We start from the raw sequence: 20,579 nt of genomic DNA, 5'->3' as shown, positions 1-20,579 counted from the left end.
AAACTTTATGAGAAGACATATTTTTCACAGGAATGACCTGCCACCTTACTGCATCTGCTTAAAAAGATAGCAAATCTGAGCTAAGCACATTAACTGTCTGTACAAGAAGTCGCTATTCTGTTAAATGAAACGGATACAGAGAACAGCAGAGCGTTTATTTCTGTGAACATGTCTTGGATTATTATGACACAGTACGCAGAGGGGACTGAGGATCAGCTCAGTCGAAATGTCACTGCAAAGCATGAATGTTGCGTGGGCAGGCTTTGAATTTTAATTAATTCTCTGATTCATTTGGTTAAAGTTGGTGTTACCTTTTCCAAATGGTTGGTATACTGCATGGCATTTTGAGGAGGAACTTTTAAGATGATATTTTCTTTGCCAAAATTTTAATGAAAGGATCATTTCTGCCGTTTTCGACTTGGCTTTTTTTTCTTCTTCGTGCCTTTTAGAGGTCCAGTGTGTACAATTTGCAGGGATTTATTGGCAGAATATGGCAAGGCTATATATTGCATTCAGAATTTTCTCTCTATATAGAACCCTGCATCACGTGCATACAATTTGAAGGAGCAATATGGAGCAATTGCACATGCAAAAATGGGTACAGCAGTCCAGTTAATGAGTCTGAGTCATAGACTGTATAGTAAATAGGTTGTGAGTTTTTTCCCCCCGCCCCCTCTTCCCCAGACTTGCGGAAGTTCTGCAGGCTGCAGGAGCTCTGCAGGAGCTCTGCAGGACTGCAGGATGCTGCAGCCTTGACAGTAACAAGCGAAAGCAAGTCCCACACTGCAAGCTGATGAGCTGTTTATAACTGTCAGTTGTCTGTCAATGTAAAGTTAAACCTGTTGCCAGAGTTTATTGACTTCCTGTCTCACTGCCTGCCAGACTCCATTAACATATTGCTCAATTTAACTGTTACACACCTCTGCACCCTCTTAAAGATTGTTAATGATTTCTTACCACTCAGAAACAGACACACACGCATTCAGCAAACATTCAGCATCAGTTTGAACTCTAATAAATGAGAAATGGGCAAACAAAAACAGATGTTCTGTATCATAATGCAATAGTAGTTTAAAGGAGAACATGCTAGCTATAGCATTGTTGTTGGAGAAGCCAGTATTTTAACTGAGCATGTTTCCTTGATATCTGTAGACGTATCATGGTCACTTTATAATCTAGTACAGTGAATATATTACATATTTCTCCTTTAAAGAGAATAGACCCGTGCAAACTATTCCTGCTCGTTAATGCTGCGTTCAGAGACCGTTACACTGCAGCTAAGGGAAAAAACATGCAGCAAAAGAAAAAAAAAGCATAAATATAGAAAACACAACCAGGAGGCTCCCGGAGGGGCTCTGAGCGAGGAACCACAGGTGTATCCTGTGCAGCGGTTTTATTAACAGATGGCAACACCCCTTCGATCGCTATCTGTTAATTGAATGCTGTAAAAACAGCTTTGCTGCAATATTAATAATATTGCATGATTGTAACACTTTAGATTAGACGAACTAGGTGTGGAATTCAAAATAACAGCACCAAAGGCACCTTATTGATAAAATAAAAAATATTACGTGCGTAGAATATAAATGATGAATAAAACATGCGTACCTTCTTCACTTTTCTTCTCTCTTTTCCTCACGAGCGCATCTTGGCTCATTCAGGAAGAACATACAGCTCTAATAACATCCTGAGCATGTAAAGGACGTCAGACATACAGTCACTGTCCCTGCTGTCCTTCACAGTCTAATGAAGATATAGATTTTTTATTGGTACTTATTTTATTTCTCCCTCTGTGAGTTCTGTTCTGCTCTTTCTGCATTTAATTGTCTGTTATTTCTGGAGATCTATTTGCTTTTGTTTGAGTCGTTACTGTTAATTATTTCTACACCTTTAATAAATGTATTATTTATTTAAATTAATTTAAAAGTTGACTGAATTTGAAAAGACAAGTCGAGGCAGTTTTTAACCATTTCCAGTCAAATGAACTTGATATTAATTCAGTTGTACTTGAGAAAACATGTTCAGTAAGCTTAGGTATTCAGTTGAACCAACAACTCAGTGGCACTGACAAATATTACGAGCACATTTGATCTTTCTTATAAATTTTCTCGGTTTTATTTCACACAAAGACCTCACAGCAGCAACTTTGTTCCAGCAGTGGCACGAAGACAACAGGTGAAACTGCTCCCAGGACATTTGTCAGATTTTAAGTGTAAGGGGATAAGGACTGAATTCAGTACTTTTCCTTATCACGATCTGCAAATAAACAAGCATTATTTTTCTTAAGGCGTATTAGAGGCACAGCAGATTTTCATCTTATATATTTTCTTCAAATTATACAAAACCCTGATTCCAGTAAAACAGAAATAAAAACAGAATGCAATGATTTGCAAAAACTTTTCATAATGCGCCTCACATTTTCAATAGGAGGCAGGTCTGGACTGCAGGCAGGTCGGACTGGTACCTGAACTCTTCTTCTAAGAAGCCACACTGTTGTCCAAAATGTGTCTTGGCGTTGTCTTGCTGAAATAAGCAGGGACGTCGCTGAAAATGACGTTGTCTGGATGGCAGCATATGTTGCTCGAAACACGCCCCCATACCATCACAGATGCTTTTGAACTTTGCGCTGGTAACAATCTGCTTTTGCTTTAGTCTTAACTTCCATTTGTAGAAGCAGTGATGAATATTTTTTGCATTTGTAGACAATGACACTTGACTGATTTAATGTGGAAAAGCTGCGACATTGTTAATATTGTTATTTTTCTTAAGACATCTCTGACTGATCATCATCTGTCTCATAAATGGATAATTCATTAACTGTGAACGCTTTCAGAATGCACTTGTACTTGTTTACACTCCAAAAGGGAAAAGAAATGGAGCTGCTGTTATTTATAGCTTATTATGCAGTGGTTTTACTGGTGCAGGCCCCTTGTGATCAAATTGGGCTTGCTACAGCCCGCGGACCAAAATGAGTTTGACACCCCTGGCTCAGACTGTTCAAATATGAGTTTAATATTATGTAGTGATTCTCTGTTAAGACAGTGAAACATCTCAGGTCCCTCTGCAACTGTGCGGAAAATGAGCAGGAGGGTGGGCGGCGGTGTTGTGGGAAAGAAAGTGACAGACAAACCACTCAATCTAGATTCCTCAGTAATATGCGTCATCGACATGGATTAAAAGTAAACTACTCGGTGGGGGACCGGGGCCATTACTGTAATGATGAAAGGCAGACCAGCGCTGGCTTGTCGGCGAGGGAGAGTGTGCACTTTTTACCTCTGGACTTCATTAAAAGGAGATTCACCGGGCTTAGCCTGGAAGACCACTGCTGCGAAGGGAACGGGGGAGAGGGCGGTGGGAGTCTGCGGTGCATGCGCAGCTGCATTCAAACCTGCGTGCGTGGGCTTCACCGTGTGCATGCAGGCATCAGACCATGCGTGCATGGCTTTTCATGCGTGTTGTGTATCTGTTCACACGCCTCATGGCTGCAGAAGTGTTTATAATGCAGTGTCCTCTCGCTCCCCCCCTCACCTCGCTGGTCAAAGATGAAAGACATCTGGTCCTCTGATGAGGGCTGCAGGGCACGAGATACTCCTTATCAGTTACTCCACGTGCCTTTGGGATTAGTGTCGATAACTGGAGAGTGAAACAACATTTTTTTTTTTGTTTTAATTAGCAGCGTCGATTCAGCAAAAGCTCAGGTGTGGAAAGGTCACTGTAAACTTTCATTCTGTATATACAGATAGGAAAGAAAGAGGCTGTGTAGCATCACTACCTCATCTTCTGTTAAGCACGTTTGATAAGCAGCCGTAATAATGTGAACGATTGCATTCACGTTTTCCTATTTTTTTTTTTCTTCTAGATCAAGGAGAAGCCTTGATCTGCTGCGTATGTTGGAAAAAACCCAGCATTAGTGCCAATGATAAGAACAGGATTAATGAGTAAAAAAAATAAATAAATAAAAAAGCTGGCAGTGTAATTGGTTTTGCTCTTGATAATTAAGAGAAGTGGTTTTGAAGGAAAGAACCTAGAACCACATTTCAGTTCATCGACTCTTTAGTGGTTTTAGTAGTCATAAAGAAGCAATAATCACGCTATTCACTAACAAGGATTTTAACAAATTTGTGAAAGTTGAGAGAAATGTACACTCGTGTGCAGAAAGAAGCAGAAACAAAAGTGTTGCATTTATATTTTTATATTTACAGGGTGTGAAACTTTTGAATGACATGTAATACTTATTTTTTTCTGAGATATTGGTTATATATGCTGCCTATAAAACAAAAAAAGTCTGAAAAAATAAAAAGCTGTCTGCATTTTGTTCTGTAAAAAAAAATATCATACATATACAATATTACCTGAAATTTATACAGACATCTGTAGTCCCTCAGTGTTTTGAGACCTGCAAAATATTCCCATCAGCCTCAGCTGTACATTGTGCATAGCCACTGTTAGCATGCTAACATGTTAAATTAAGATAGGCATAGGAAAACATTTGAAGAGCCAGTTTGTCGTTATTGTGATGTTAGATTTAATTTGGTCAAAGCTGTGGAATATTAAATCATCCATCTTTGCTCACTTCGCCTCAGATATGTGTAAAGTACAGGTTATAACTTATTTTTAAAGTAAAAAAAAAAAAAGATCACTTATCTTATTGGTGTTGGCCACAAGAAGCAAGTAATTATCGGTTATCATATCGGCTCAAAATAATTTATATCGCGCATCAGCATTTTACCAACTGATGTTAGCATTTGGCTGAAAGCACTGCGGTGCCTGAGTGCATCCAGAAAGAGCCGTTAGCATGGCTGTACACTCTTAGTCTTATTAAAGTTTCATGCATATTCATTGCCTGTTTTATTAGTCCAATTTTCATGAGCATCACTTACGGTCAACCTTTTATTATATTAATGGATTGATGCTATTAAATACCTTGTTATTTTTAATTTAGGGGCTCCTCAGATACACATAATGTCCCCTTGGAGTACGTGTTAGTTGTTGCGTTGGCAGTCTACCTTTCATATGTTGCCTGCTGTGACCTGTCTGACTTGTGTCTCTTTTGTTGGTTGCCGCTGTGCATCTGCAGCAAAGCCCCCCCCCCCCCCCCCGATATTTCAGCGTCATCTAAAGATGTGCCAAAAATACCACTGTTGAAAAACATAAAATGACTGAGAAATATGTGTGGTTGCAGTGTTTTAAAGCCCCTGCAAGCCTCTTTCAGGGAGAAATGACAGGAAGGATGTAACAAAGTAGAAAAGGTTAGTTTATTAAGGATACCGCCTGACTTTAAATTAACTCGACTGCATTCAGCTCAATCACAGACAATGAATCACTACTGGCAACATCTCAAATTGGCAAAGTTACCGACAGTTGACAGTTCATCAAGATGCGGAGCTTTTACAGCTGCTGCTTCCACATTAGTACGGGATAAGTTAATCTTCCGGTGCTCCCGGTGGTCCTCAGGTAGCACTGTGAGCCCTCAGGGAGCAGAATAGGCACTCAGCGTTCCCGCCGCTCCACTAGCTGATTCTAATTAGCATTACGCACTGGCCCAGTGACCTAGCACCAGCAACACCTGACACACAAACCATCATTCAGCTCGAGGGCTTAGCGTGACCGTGAAAAAGATCCGTTTTGTAGTTTGTACGTATGAAACATTGATTCAACCAAATTAACTGAGCGAATATACACCAGTTTACAGACAGGCTCTTGTCCTTCCCCGGCTCTTATCTGGTGTCCTCAGACGTAATCCCGATGGAGAGCTGACAAGCCGGATGGCTAATTTCCTGACTGGGAAGCCTCAGTATGTCCATGTGGAAAGCACAATGTCAGAGTCGTTCCATCAGCGGCCACCCCGCGGGGCATTGTACTCGCATCTTAATTCTGGTCGGGGAATACAAGGTTTGGCTAAATTTACTACATGTAAACAACTCAATGGTCTGACTTGGGACTTGGCCTCTTAAAAAAAGAGTTGTTATTCACATGTGCCTGGCTCTGTCTGCCCAGTGCAGTGATTCAGCAGCCTGCTCTTCTGATTTCAGTTTTGTGACATTTAGACCGATGGCTGAAATTTTGAACCTTATTCTTTATTTTATCAATGTAGAAATATGTTGGATGGTTATTTATGAAACAGTTCAGGGGAATCAAATGATATCAAATGAGGATGTTACCATGTTTTTGCACGTTACTTCTCTCTACTTCTATAACATATGGTAGGAAATTTCTTTCTTTCTACTGAAAAGAAAGTAGGTCAAATTAACTACTTCCTTTCTAGTAAAAAGAAAGTAGTTCCAATAGATTCTACTGCAGGAAGAAATTCGTTTGGATAATACAAATGACCCGCTTAGGTAATCCAAAGACCTTGCTGTGAGCACTTTCATATAGGAACTACTTTCTTTTTAGGAGAGACATTTTCTTTCTAGTAAAAAGAATCGTTCCAACAGATTCTAGTGCAGGGAGAAAGTAGTTCAGATACATTATACCATAGAATCAAAGCACATCTGACCCAGTCAGGTAATCCACAGACCTTGTTGTGAGCAGTTTCATGTAAAAACTTTTTTTTTTCTAGTAGAACATATCTACAGATATTGTTAATTGCATGTAGATAATGGCGATACATTCTACTGCAGGAGGAAAGTAGAAGTAGTAGAAAGTAGTCCCTACTGATGCAGCCACTTACATTTTTCCGTTCCATACACATTTGACATAACCTCAGACTGTCCGTGTTAACTTTAACTCCAGGTGCCTGGAGTAAATTCTATTACCATAATCATTAATATTCATCACTGTAAAATTGTGTACTTTCCTCAAAGTTTCAGTTATTCGACTCGGGAGCTGAAGTTGTGCTAAACTGTCAAACTGTCGTCCTCTCATCCTGACAATTCTTCAACGGGATGGAGACAGGAGGTAGATGAGAGAAGAGTTTTCATATTGAACTGTCACTTTTCAGGGACAATATTTCCATTTGTAAACGTATTAGTACAACCTGCTCTGAGAGCTACCGAACCACCCACCAGTGAAATCAACACAGATCCTGCTGCATTTGTTGTTTTTTGAAAGGAGCATTTAAAAGGAAAGGGACATTTAAAAGAAGGCCGGTATAAAAGCAGTGATGATAATAAATCACATGAATGCAGCCAGTATTTATCTTCACTGTGAACGGTGCAGCCTTTTAACAACATCAACCTTGACTTGTGCTTCAGTTGCAATAATCAGTAATGTTGCATCAGGTGAACCTGCTTAACAATTGACCTGAAGACTATTTACACAAGTCAGTTAAAGTCATGATGAAATGAAAATGCCTTTTTTTAAAAACTCTTTAAGATACCCATACTCACATTGCACACTTATTAACAATATATGTGAAAAGAAATGACAAAAAATCAATTTCTTTGCATTTTTATATCCAAATCAAATCACGTTTTTCTCCTGTTTGTGTTATGATGTGTCCATTTTTCAATGTTCTGGATTTTTTTGGCACCTGGGAGTGAGATGAGTTGCAACCGGCTGAGTAATGCTCACCTCACCCTCCCCTTCCAAGCTCTCACGAGAGGCTATGATGGCTGCAAAACCGTGAAATGCCGTATCCAGAGCCAGTGTTTGGTTTGTCCATTTGGAGGTACCGATGCGCTAGTTTGTTTCTGGTGCTTTACGTTAAGGTATAAAATATTATGTAAGTAAATAGAGATAAAGAAAAAAAGGAGCCATTAGTTTTATATGAGGATATGCATTTCTGGTACATTTACAGTAAACCACAGAAACGGAAGACGCACTTTACAGTTTGATATAAATAGTATAAAAAAAAAAAATGTGTTTACTACTGTAGCTTGATATCAGAGCAAAACAAACAACACTATCATAGCATGTGTTGTAGCCTGAATTTGTTCCAAGATTGGCATCAGGCATTATTTACTGGTTGGAGAAAAACAGCAGGACAATAAATTATTTCACAAGCTTGTTAGCCAGTTGAACTCTGCGTAGATTCTTTCTTTAGGCCAAACATTGTGTTAGCTTCCTTTTTTTCAGATCTAGTATTTGTCAGCATGGTGGGAAAAAAAGTCTGGATTTATGCAACAATTTAAATGATACATTTCTTCATTTTAAAATGAAAATAATGCCAACTTACCTACATGCTTAGAAGTAAGGTTCCTAAAGAGCTCATCCTGCAGAGCTGAGGTTCTACCCAGAACTGTTTGCCTCTGAAGACCCTTTTGAAGACAGGTTTTGTCAGGCAGAAACTACTTGGGTGGGTTCTAGACAAAACCTTGGAATGTAAAAAGTTCCCAGCAGAACACTTGGTGGGATCTCAATGAAAACCCTGGCATATAAAAGTGTTCTCATGGAACCATTGAAATATAAAGGGACTAGACCTTCCAGAGAGGGTTCTGGGTAGAACCATTACATCATAGGGTTCTCTGTAGAGCCTCTCATGGGAGGTTCTGGATGAATCCTGTCACAGATAGTTTAACCTTTATGTTGAACTCTCTGAAAGGGATCCAAGTTGAATCTTTGTGACCTTTATCAGGAACCAAAAAGTGTGAAGAACCTTTTGTGGTTCTAGTCAAGTGTAACTAGTGTTTAGATGTATATTTTTGCATCAAATAATGTCAAATTTTTATAGTAAATCAGATTTTATGTCCCCTTTAATGTTTGTCACACTGGATGAAACTAGTTGACACCTGAGCTGCAGTGTAAGTGCGTTTTAATTTGTTGTTTTACTTTATAATCCTAACACAACAGGCCCAATTAAAGTGATTAGCTTTGACAGTCACATTTATTAGACATTAAGTCTTTATGCCAACTGTGTCATTCCCACCGACGCTCACCTCTCTTGACAGCCCTAAAACTGCTCCTCATTTCAAGTAGAGATGGATGCCAAGCTGAGTGTTGTCTCCTGTCTGCTCAGCGCTCCCATCCATCCATATTGTAATACCTGTGTGCATGAACATCTGCTCGCAAGCTACGACTGCGGTGAACAGAGGACAAACACAACGATCGAAAAGTGGAACAACTGTCACTAGATGCATTCTCATTTGTGAGTTCTGTTTTCTTGTTTAGCTGCAGAAGAAATTTATGTTTTGAGGAACATTTTTGCTTATTATCTGACTTTTGCAAAGCACTAACAAAAGAAGGCTGCAAACAGTAATCAGCAGTCTGGTCCTCTGCTGCACGCGGTATCGCCTCTGCATCTGAACGCAGCCTTAGCTATAAGACTGTACGCCTCGGGGTGAGCTGGCAAATATTCCACAGACAAGATCATACGATCAAAGAGGTCGTCCAGCGCGCCGGTGGAACATGAGCAAAGTCAGCCGGCTCAAAGGCACCGGGTCAGCTAACAGGCGCATACTGTAGTGGCTGCATGTACCACATGTACCAGGTGTCCTTGATTTTATAATGAGACGGTTTGGGCTCTTAAAATTATTCATAGCTGGTGGGTGGACCTCATTATTGACATTGCTGGCGATGCAAATGACTGTTGCTGAAGCATCATTGATATCAGGGACAAATGTGGAATGTTAATACACATCATGTAGCTGTCATTAGCAGAACAGAAGCTGCTTGACTAGTTAATACAAGAAGAAATGTGTCTCTAAAAGTAAGAATACTACAGAAATGACTACTACAATGCTACGTGCTTAGTTGTACAGGCGGACATATGTATAGTCACATCTTAAAATAGCAAATCTTGGCAAAATGTTTGCAACTAATTTAAAACAATCCTTATGTAGCTACTTATATCTGGTATGAGATGTTAATAAAATACTAGCTTACCAGCCTAATCTGCATCACTTGTCAGGAAGCTGGTTTACATGTGAGTTTATGATTGCAAAATGCTAGGTAATCAACCTCAGTCGTTAGCTTGATCTTAGCATATAGCATGCCTAATTATAGGAAAGGAGGAAGCTGATTGAGGTTCCATTGGGTACCAAACTAGGACAACTGTACTTGGAGCATAGAGCTAAAAAGCGGTGGGACTTAGGGTCATTTAAGGCTTTCCTGGCAACTCACACCGAGATAATCTAGATGGATAAACAGCACTATAGGTAAAAAAAGAAAATCTATTTTTGATGCTGGGGTGAACTGTCCCTTTAACAATGCAGTATTTTCCATTGTTGACAATGATACATGAATATCCAAACCAACTGCGGTGCTCCGAGCAACAGCAGAAGCACACAGACAAACAAATACAACATGTAGCCTCTCTCATAAGAGCTCCAGAGGCATTTTCACCAATCGAAGCTGCAGTTAAAAAGACATGACACGTGTAATGATTGATTGACTGATTGGCTGATTACTAACAGCATCACACGCTTGAGGATAAACCAGCTGAACCGTGTTGCTTTTTTTTTTTTTTTTCAAAGCTTAAAGACCGCTGCCTTCTTAAAAAGTGGGTGCAGTGATGCAAGAGCTCTTTCTCTTTTTGCATCATTTTTACAATTGTGTTGTTCTTTTTTTTTTTTTTTTTTATTTCAAGTGGAAAGAAAAGCTTCCAGTATGTCAGAATCACCTGGTTGAACCACAAACATCATTACCCTTTGTTGACTAATAATTTATTTTAAGGCAGACCTCTGAACGCCTCTGGGGCCACGAGAGGCAATGATGAGGTCAGGTCACTGGTTAAACCAGACCAAGGTTTCATCAGCAAGTAGATTTCGGATCCACTTGCCAGACCGGGCAAAGTAGAACCCCTTGGTTGGGTTCTAGATAAAACCCTTGAAATATAAAGGGGTTTTCTGTAGATTTCCATGGGTAGGTTCTTGTTAGCACCCTTTGAAGGTGAAAAGATGATGGATAGCACCTTCAGAGAGGGTTCTGGGTGGAACTAATGCGCCTCAGAAAGGTTCAACCTCTTGCAGGTAGAACTCTCTGAAAAGTTTCAGCCAGTACCCAAAGATGGTTCTGACCCTTTTCCACCAAATTAGCTCTGGTTCTTGAACTGGTTCCATTCCAGATTCTTGTAACCTTGAACCAGCTCATGTTTTTCCACCAGTTTTGAGTTGAACCGTTTTAATCAAGGGTGCTGCACAGCGCAAAACGACCTGCAGAATATGGCACACTCTTTGATTCTGTGATTGGTGCTTGAAACTGGAAAAGGGGAGGTTCCATGCTGGTGCAAAAGGCCTGCGAAAGGTGGACAAACCAAAGAACCCTTTAAGGTTTTAGCTACTGCCTTCATTTTAAAGAATGTCCTTTTTACTTGAAGGATTACAAATATGTTCTTTCTTCTCTCACAGTTATATTATCTCACTTTTTGGAGACAAGAATCACGTTGTACAAGCGAATCCCCCCGACAACCTAACAAGATAGAAAGATTTCCATCATAAATACCTTTAGATTTATTTCTCCATCTAATACGAGCTTTAATGATGCCTCAGTATGTCACCTTTTGCACAACACTAAACCTGAATAGTGAAAGAAAAATGTTTTGAAGCTGGTGCGTGTGAATGCACCAGAAAAACTGAAAAAAAAAAAAAAAGCAGAAAAGGTGTTCTTTGAGTTCTCACCTTTTTCATTTATGTTGCAGCTGCTCCGCGTGTCAGTTTCCTGAAAGGCAATGAGCTGTTCTGGTATATTCCTCCAGTCAGGAGAACAAGTTTATCGGAAAGAAAAGCTGCTAGTTCATCACAGAGGTGTACCCTGAAGCCCACAGCGGGGCCACTAATGGCATGAGTGAAAGCTCTGATCTGAATCTCCCTCTCTCTGTCTTTCTCTATCTTTATCTTTTCTAAGAAATCTGCCTCTGAATCACACACGCGTTTTTTTTTTTTCTTTCCTTTCCACCGGCTTTTTATTCCCTGTCACACATCATCTTTTACACAAACCTCCAACCACAGTTTCATCGTCTGCTTTTCTCCCGGATATGTTGTCCATCATCCTCATCGGTTTCCTCCAGCTGAACTTCTTCTCCGGCAGCCCGGGCCGATTTCGATGATGATATCCGTCTTTTGCATGCGCGGCACAGTCGGACCCGCGAAACTCTCCCCGGGGCTGGGAGAGCGTTATTGATTGGAAAGTTTTCTTGATTAATTCAAGGTAGAGCTGTAACGGCGAGGAGGAGCGCAAGGCGTGCTTGTTGTGGTTTGTTGTCATCAAAGTTGTGTCACACAGAAGAGGCAAACACACACACATGGAGGGGGCTTTGTCCAGAATGCTAAGCTCCATGACAACAAATTGTTATGTAGGATTTGGATTTGGATTCACCCGAGCTTACACAACTGCAGAGCTGGCTCAGACCAAAGTACTGTGGTCCGTGTGATTTGCTTTGCTCCACAAAAGGCCTTTGCAATTGCTTTTGGTTCATTTTTTTCCCCACCAATTGTTGAAGCCTCCTGCAAATAGATTCCTAATTTTTATGAAAGGATGATTTCAGTGCTGTGATAGCTTTGGGTTTTTCCTCTTTAAAAATGGATTATTTTCCTTATTTTCATTAGTGAGCCACTTTCACATTTGGCGTAGCTTCAAGTGTGTCAAGAATACATGACGACCCAGTTCTTGAGTAAGAAATTGGAAACTAAATCTGTATCCAACGCCACAAATTCAAACACAGGAATTAAACACAAACAGCACTGCTGCCACAGCAGAACAGACCTTAGGATATATGATGTTCCAGCAGAACACAGACATGCCTCAAACTTCACCCTAGTGAATTATTTATGGTTGCACTTCTCTGGACATAGGCTCGGGTGAATATTTCATGCAACTTATTTGCCCCTTGTAATAGCTTTGACTTAAGTCTGACTCTGGCGTCCTCAAAGGCAGCCCCTGCCAATTGGACGGCTAACCTTTCTCTGCCCAAAGTGTAAAACCGGGGCCGCAGAAGGAATGAGAGGTCTTATTCAGTTTGCTGTGCCTGAAATGCAATGTGCAGCACTGCTGATCCAGACTCTCTGCTTAAATATCCCTATTTTTGTGCCCACAATTATGTTGCTTCAGTAAGAATTCTCATGCTGTGTAGCAAGCTGTGCAAACGAAGGTATGCTGAATGGCTTTGCATGTATTAATCCATGAAATACAATTGCTGACCATTTTCCGACCAAAGGGAGGAGATCGGAATGGCTGAAGGTCATCGACCGCTTAGTCCTCTATCATCGTAACACCATGATTTAAAAGCCCTCTGTATTTGAGGCAGTGTGTCCCTTCAGAGTTGCCGTAAGATGGACTTGTTGTCTCCATGTCCCTCATTAAACCTACCCAGTTAGACAAACTGGGTTGCATTCTAGTGAAACACAACGCGTGGTTACGTTGGTGGCAGTAGTGTTGTTTTCACTGCAGTTTTCTTTGCATATATCTCACAGTCTAACTTTGTTTCAAGCCTCAGACGCTGAACACAACAAAGTTGTGTGGTGGACATGTGGTGCAGAGATAAAGACCCTTTTAAACCTGGGATGTGAGCGTTGAACTTTGTTTTCTCAGCTGACTGACAGGGCTTTAAAGCACAACGTTACAATCGCACCACTGCGCTGTGAAATCCACTGTTTCCAGTGGGTTGCGCCAGCGGCTTGTTACTGTGTCCAGAAAAGTGGCACTTGCAGCACCGTGCACCCTTTGGCGAGCTTGCGCTGAACTTCGCGAAGAGTGCACCTCAAATTGCATTGCATCTGAAAGCACCTTGAAACAGTAGGGTGGGCAAATAGCCGTAAAATAATGTCACAATATTTTCAGGGTTCTATGACAAAGATTCTCGGCGATATAACAAAACACTGAGACTAAACTTATATGGCGAAAATTTTTAACATGACACTAAACATCAGCATTAAATAAAGTTTTCTTATTTGTTTCTAGGCAGCTATCGGTCTTCATTCATTTCACTGTGTTATGAAAGTGAAGTTGCAGAAACATCAAAGTTCCTCGAGATACTTGATTGACTTTAGGTCATCCATCAAAGTCAGGAAACCGAAAGTAAAGGATACGGAGAGAAAAAGAACGCCTCCCTTTAACTTAAACACTGCTCACTTAAGTGAAAAAACAAATACTCTGACTGAACCCAGCTTATACGCTTTCATATATCACATATACAGTGTGTTTTGACAGTGAGGCTGTGACCGCCGAGGAGCTTAACTTCACAGGAGCTCACAGCAGTGAAGTGTGAAACAGTGCCCCATTAAAATAATACAGCACTGCATAAATGTTTTAAGTGTTTAAAGCACCGAGTATATTGTGCAAATATAAATGTTTAAAATGTGCAAAATGTACATGGTTTAAATCCCTGAAAATAGACTTGTCATGTGACTTTACATACAGCCCAGTGCAGTGGAGACAGCGTGGGAAGCGTTTTCGGTTTTTAATTGCAGTAATAAAGGTTTTTCTTTATGCGGCAAAGTGTTTGATTGTGTGTGGGTGGTGGCATCTGTTTAAATGCTGAAACTTGGGAGTGAATGCTTTTATTAAGTTTCCAAAAACAGTGTATATAGTCCTTTTTAATGTATGTGTTTATAGTCACACCACTGACTATTAACAAGTGACAAGCTGATGATTTTTTAAACAATTTCTGAACTTTTTCACTGCAAATGTACAGCACACACACACACGCACACACACAGCACTTCACAAAGCAGCTTGGATGGAACTCTAAATGCTTAGGGGGAAGAAACCACATTCATCCATCTTTCAAACTGTGGGGGCTAACATAATCCACCCGTGGGTACAACTCCAGGAGCATTGTGTTCCAGCGCTCACAACAAGTGCCTCCAGTCACCGGAGAAAAATGAAGGGGATGGAAAACGGCGCGTCACGCGTGGAATGTCAAGTCGCACGCTTTGTCGAAAAAGCTTTCAGGCAACAAGGTCATCCTCAAGGAACGGGAAAAGTGATACTAATGTTCAGGTGTTGCGGTTATTGATGGGACGTGTTAAATAGTAATAATAATATAGAGAAGTTTTGTGTTTGTGAGGTGTGCTTTGAGCCATCACTTGTTGTAATGGTCTGTTTGTGCACAGCTGTCATGATTATATAGACAGGGGGCCTCATTACAGAAACTTCCTAAGGCTGAAATCTCAGTTTTATGACATTCGGGATGTTCTGTGTTACAGAAACATAACTGAAAAGCAAAAAGTTAGGAATCCTAAGTCAGGGTGGCAAAGACCCCACTCTGTTTTTAGGCAAAGACAGTGAATTGAAAGCCTGCTCAAACTGTCCGGTGCTTTAAAAGTACAAAAGTCAGTCCCTCTCTCCCTCTCAGGGAGTTTCACACACAAATACAGCGACTCAGTGTCTTTTTTCCATTGTTTTTTGTCACAGATACTGAAAAGAACAGATTTTTCATTATTAGTGTCTTTTATCAATGCTCTGTGTACTCGCTTGTTGTTCTGACCGAGTTTGAGCTGCAGAAAGATTTTGCACAAACATGAAAAACCTTGACAGCTATAGGCAGCACTGAGTTGTGGAGTTCAGGTCAGGTTACAGATACATTTAGTAAAAAAGGGGATCATTAGTAGGATTGCAATTTTAAAATAAAAAGGATGTACTACCACACACAGTGCGCACACAGCTGCCAATATATTATCATGACCTCTAGTGAAAAAAATGCTGAATTGGGTGGAAATTTCCCCATTTTTGATCTTCAAATCAATCAGTCAATTGATAAATTGCACACAGCAAAGGAAGGAACAGCTGGAGAAATTAATAAACCTAACAACAAACATGAAGCACTTAGAGCTGCAATGATTAATCTATTATTAATTGGCTGTTAATCGTTTTGAGTCATTTTTTAAGAAAATAAAAGTCCAAATTCTCTGATCTGTGAATATTTTCTGGTTTCTTTACTAATCTAACAGCTAATTGATTAATGGAGAAACACATTAATCGATAATGACAATAATCATTACATGAAAGAGTTTGTTCTGTAATAGTAAGACAGGATCTTTAAAACTTGAGACAGGACAGGCAGGTAGAAAATTTTTGTAACGAGGCCTCGATGCATAAACTCACACACAAAGTCAGATATGCACTTTCTTTGCGTGCGATTTATGAAGTTGTGTGAACCATCCACCATCCTGTTTTATAAATCTCCGTCATCGTGGAGCCTGACTCTCAGCCCATTCCCACACTTATCCATAAATTGATGCAGAAACACCTTTAAACATCCATTTCAATACCGGTGGCGCCTCTACCGCTCATTAGACCTGTCAGGGAAAGGAAGAAGCGAAGAAGAGGAAGTGCAATTTCACCGACTGTGTTGCATCAGGTCCTCCAACGGCACCAGAACATCTGTCATTACCCCCGACCGTTTCGCGCGGCTATGGCTATTTATAGCAGCCGTATCATTAATTCATCACGTTTATCCGTAAACTATCATCACAGTGATATTTCAGTGATCCTTTTTAAAAGTCGGGATGATCAATGATTCATTTGTAGATATTTATAGCTCCTATTGGAACAGACTTTTAAACTGTTTCATAATTCATCATAAAAGAAAAAGATCAATAACAGGGAAATTATTATTATAAATACAGTTTTTGTGTGTATTTAGTGTTTATACATGAGGCCCAGATGTGAAAAACCACATGAATCAAACAAAAACATGTTGTTTATCTTGCACCCGCTAAAAATGATTATTACCGTCAGTTATTTTAGTTTGATTTCTGCCTTTTTTCTGCATTTCACTTTTGAATTTTCTTCTCATAATGGCACACGTTTTCCCCATTTTAAGACTTCTCCTCTAGACAGAACATTTGGCTATTCATTTAACAAGTTTTTTTTGTATCTGTATTTCTCCAAATAACACATTATGTTCTCCACTTCGCTCCTCTCTGTCAGAGATTGTGACTCATCAGACGTATTTCGTGTTTTGTTTTTCATTTTATTTATTCATTTATGCTGTAAAGAGCACCCGTGTTACTACATTTCTTCATTTATTCATTGACTCGATTTGTCCTCTAATGGATGCGGCGATGGTGGGAGAGGAAAATCAACCTCGCTCAGTGCAAGAATCGCAAGGGCTTCAAATGAGACACATTTAGGGACAAGAAAATGCATTTGCATGTCATTCTATGCCAGAACCTTGACCTACATAGAACAAAATAATTCTACAGAATATAGGACACCGTCTGGGTCCAGTTTTATAATAATGGTACGCTTAGAAAGTGTTTACTACTTATACGGCATCCCATGACCTCAAATTGTATCCAGAGAAGTGATTTTTGACACACACTGCAGCCACACTTCACACGAGTTTTGCCTATTTTTTCTGCACGACATGCGCAGTTCTCACCAAAAACACACAGTGAAAATAGACAGTTTCATAGACATCATACCTGCAGTGTGCGCTCTCTTTTCTCTTTTTCTCTCTGGACGAGTGGAAGAAAAATCCTGCTTTAAAACTCTTCCGCAAACTCGATATAGTGGAAAGTTAGGGGCCGGCGGCACGCTCAAACGGGCTGTTCTGAAAGGCACTGACATATTTTGTAATTCAGTTTGGGCGACTTCGAATCCGGTGTCATGTCACCTGCTATTTGGTTCGCTGATTGTTGTCATGCTTTTGTTGATCCTGTGTGTCACGAGAGCTGTCTTTCTGCTGCAGAGTCTCTTTTGTATCTGCACATTTTCTCTGCTTTTATCTGTGATTGTATTCTCAGTGCTTTCATTCTTTCAAATATTTCCTGCCCAGAGACTACGGATGAAAACTAGCCTTTCTAAATTACTCTGACATACTCTCAAAAATGTTATTAATATGCTCTGACTCTGTCAAATAAAGTAATAAATTAAAAACAATGTTGGCAGTCTTGTCAACACCTTCATAAAGTTTATATAACCTTTTGTAATGATTTGTCAGTGCGTCCTGCATGCTTTTATGAGTTAAATTAGTTGGAAAGCAAGACAGCAATTTATAATAATTGTTGTGGGTTAATGCATTAATTGTTATGTCATCCATGTGCAATTATGCATTCTGTATGAGAGCCCATTTAAATGTGAAAGTCAGCGCACTAAATGGAAAAAGACACTCTTTCTGAAGCTTCTGTGCAGTTTTGTATTGGAGAACAAAAATAGCAAAACAGGCTTAGTCTTTGCTCACAAATCCAAACACTACTTTTACACACAGTGAACAGTGAGGCAGATGAGAGGGAAAGTAATCCCTGGTAACCTATTTGAAATCCAGGCCAAAACAACAGCCTTTTGCAGATAAAAGTCTGCTTGATCCCCGTGCAAACATGACCGCAACCTTGAATACGTGAACCCGTTCTCCGTGCGATTGATAGATTCAATTGGAAAGTGCTGCGTCGCTCTTCGCGGCGGAGAAACTATTTATTTTCACCCTGGGAGGGAAGCCATGACTGTGGTCCAATATTCTCCCGAGCTCAACCGACTGAGCTTATTATCAGCCGTGTGTGTACATACATGCAGACACACACACACACACACACACACACACACACACACACACACACACACAGAGACACACACTCGACACAGCTTTATCAGTGCAGCACCGGTCCAGCCCACTTCGCTTTCATTAACAGCCTAATTAACTTTTCATGAAGTCCATTTCTGGCTTGTTTAATTAACTGACCGTCCCTCTGTTGGCCAACTCAAGCCAGGCCTGAGGGGAATGAGGTGCAGGAGACGACCACAACAAAACTTCCAACTCCATACTGGCCCCCCCCACACACACATAAGGGTTGCAAAAGGGTTCTCTCGCCTGTAGGGCTGAGGTTCTACCATTTCCTTTTGAAGAACCCTGTCTTGAAGAAGGTGTTTGTCAAGGGATTTTTTGTAAGATCCCTTTGAGTTCTTCATAGATTGTTGAAATCCTTGAAGAGCTCTTTTGTTTTGGTTCTTTGTTCCATAATATAAAAGGGTTCTCTGCAAATCCTGCTGTGTGGGTTCTAGTTAAAACCCTTGAAAATATAAAAAGATTCTCTGTAAAATACTTAGGATATAAAAATATTCTTGGTAGAACCTTCTGAGTGGTTTCTAGATAAAACCCTTGAAATATATTTAAAGCTCTTGGAAAAACGTCTATGTAGGTTCTCAATAAAACACTTGGAATATAAAGAGGTTCTCTGGAGAACCCTGTGAGCGGGCTCAAGATAAAAACCCTTGAGATACAAAAATCTTATCGGCTGAATTCACTGGACGGGTTCTGGATAAAAACCATGGAATATAAAAAAGGTTATCAGTAGGACCCCATGGGTGGGTTCTTGTTGGCACCCAGAAAGTGGAAAGGTTCTATAGAATAGAGGGTTCTGGGTGGAACCATAATACCATAGAGAGGTTCTCTCTCATATGCAGTTCTGGGTGAAACCTTATACTGTGCAGATGGTTCTAGGGATAACCTTATTTGTTGGGTTTTAGGTCATAGTCTCTGTAAGGATTCCAAGTGGAGAAAATGGTTCTCCCAGGAACCAAAAAGGGTTCTCTTATTAAGTTAGAGAATGCTTTATGCTTCTAATAAGCACCTTTACTTCTAAGGGTGCACTTGAAGTTTGGTTCCCAACCTGACCTTACGTGATTTTATAATGAAGTGTGTTTTGTGTCACATTCATTATTTAGGCCCTTAAGTTGTGCAGCTTTCTCTCCGATGCTGAAAAGTAATGAAGTTTTTATTATTTATGGCGCCATAACGACACGTCAGAGTTGTAGATGCACACTTTGGTTGCAAGTTTCTGGTATAATTTATACCTTCGCCTTGAAGATAGTCTGGGGGAATGTGTGTGTATCTGTGTGTGTTTGCCTATCACATTCTATCTCCTTCACCAATTCAATCATGCAGACAATTCCTGTCACATACGCACCCGTAATGGACTTAAATCATACAAGTGGAGGCCTATTAGATTAACCCATATGATCTATCATCACCCTTCTCTGTCTTATCGAGAATGCAAGTACAATTTACCCCCGCGGCAGCCATTAGAGCCACGAGCGGCGACCCTGTATCTTTCTCCGGGATGAGAGAGACCTTCAAGAGCCAGCAGCGTGTGGAAATTAAAAAGCCCCCCCTCCCCTCTCAACCCCTTCTTTGTTAGCTATGCCGGGGTTTTTAATCAGATATGGCCGATGGGAAATACAGATCCCCTTCACGCCAATCCTCCCGCCTCGTCGTGATGGCAGGCGTTTCCATGGCAACACGGGGAGAGACGTCAGTAAGCGGCAGGAGTCGCTGTAATTATGACTGATCTCGGGGAGATCTATGGGAGGAGAGGAGGCGCTGCCTAAACCTCTGGCTGCAATCTGGCTAACCTCCCTGATGAGAGCAACACAGACACATGGAGAGAGAGAGAGGGAGAAAACAGAGACGCAGCTATCGAGTGACATTAATGACATGATTGTGTGCCTATTATTAGTTCTGTTTCTGCTTGTATACTGTGATGTGTTGCTTGTGTGGCTGTAATCCAACTTGTGGTACCATCTTGGATTGTCTTCGTATGTTGCAGAGGAGAAAATGTTTACTTTAAAAACTTAAAGGGGACATATTATGCTCATTTCTAGCTCTGCATTTTCAATTCTGAGATTCCACTTGAGTAGCTTTGCATGATTTACAGTTCAAAGATTTCCTTATTTCTCTTATACTGGCTCTTTATGCAGCCCCCCTCAGGCTGTTTTTGCTCCTGTCTCTTTAAGCCCCTCCCTCAAAGTCCACTTTCCGCTGATTG

Source organism: Lutjanus erythropterus, chromosome 24 (assembly GCF_056507025.1).
Source record: "Lutjanus erythropterus isolate fLutEry1 chromosome 24, fLutEry1.hap2, whole genome shotgun sequence".
Lineage (NCBI taxonomy): Eukaryota > Metazoa > Chordata > Actinopteri > Lutjaniformes > Lutjanidae > Lutjanus > Lutjanus erythropterus.
This window is presented reverse-complemented; position numbering follows the sequence as displayed.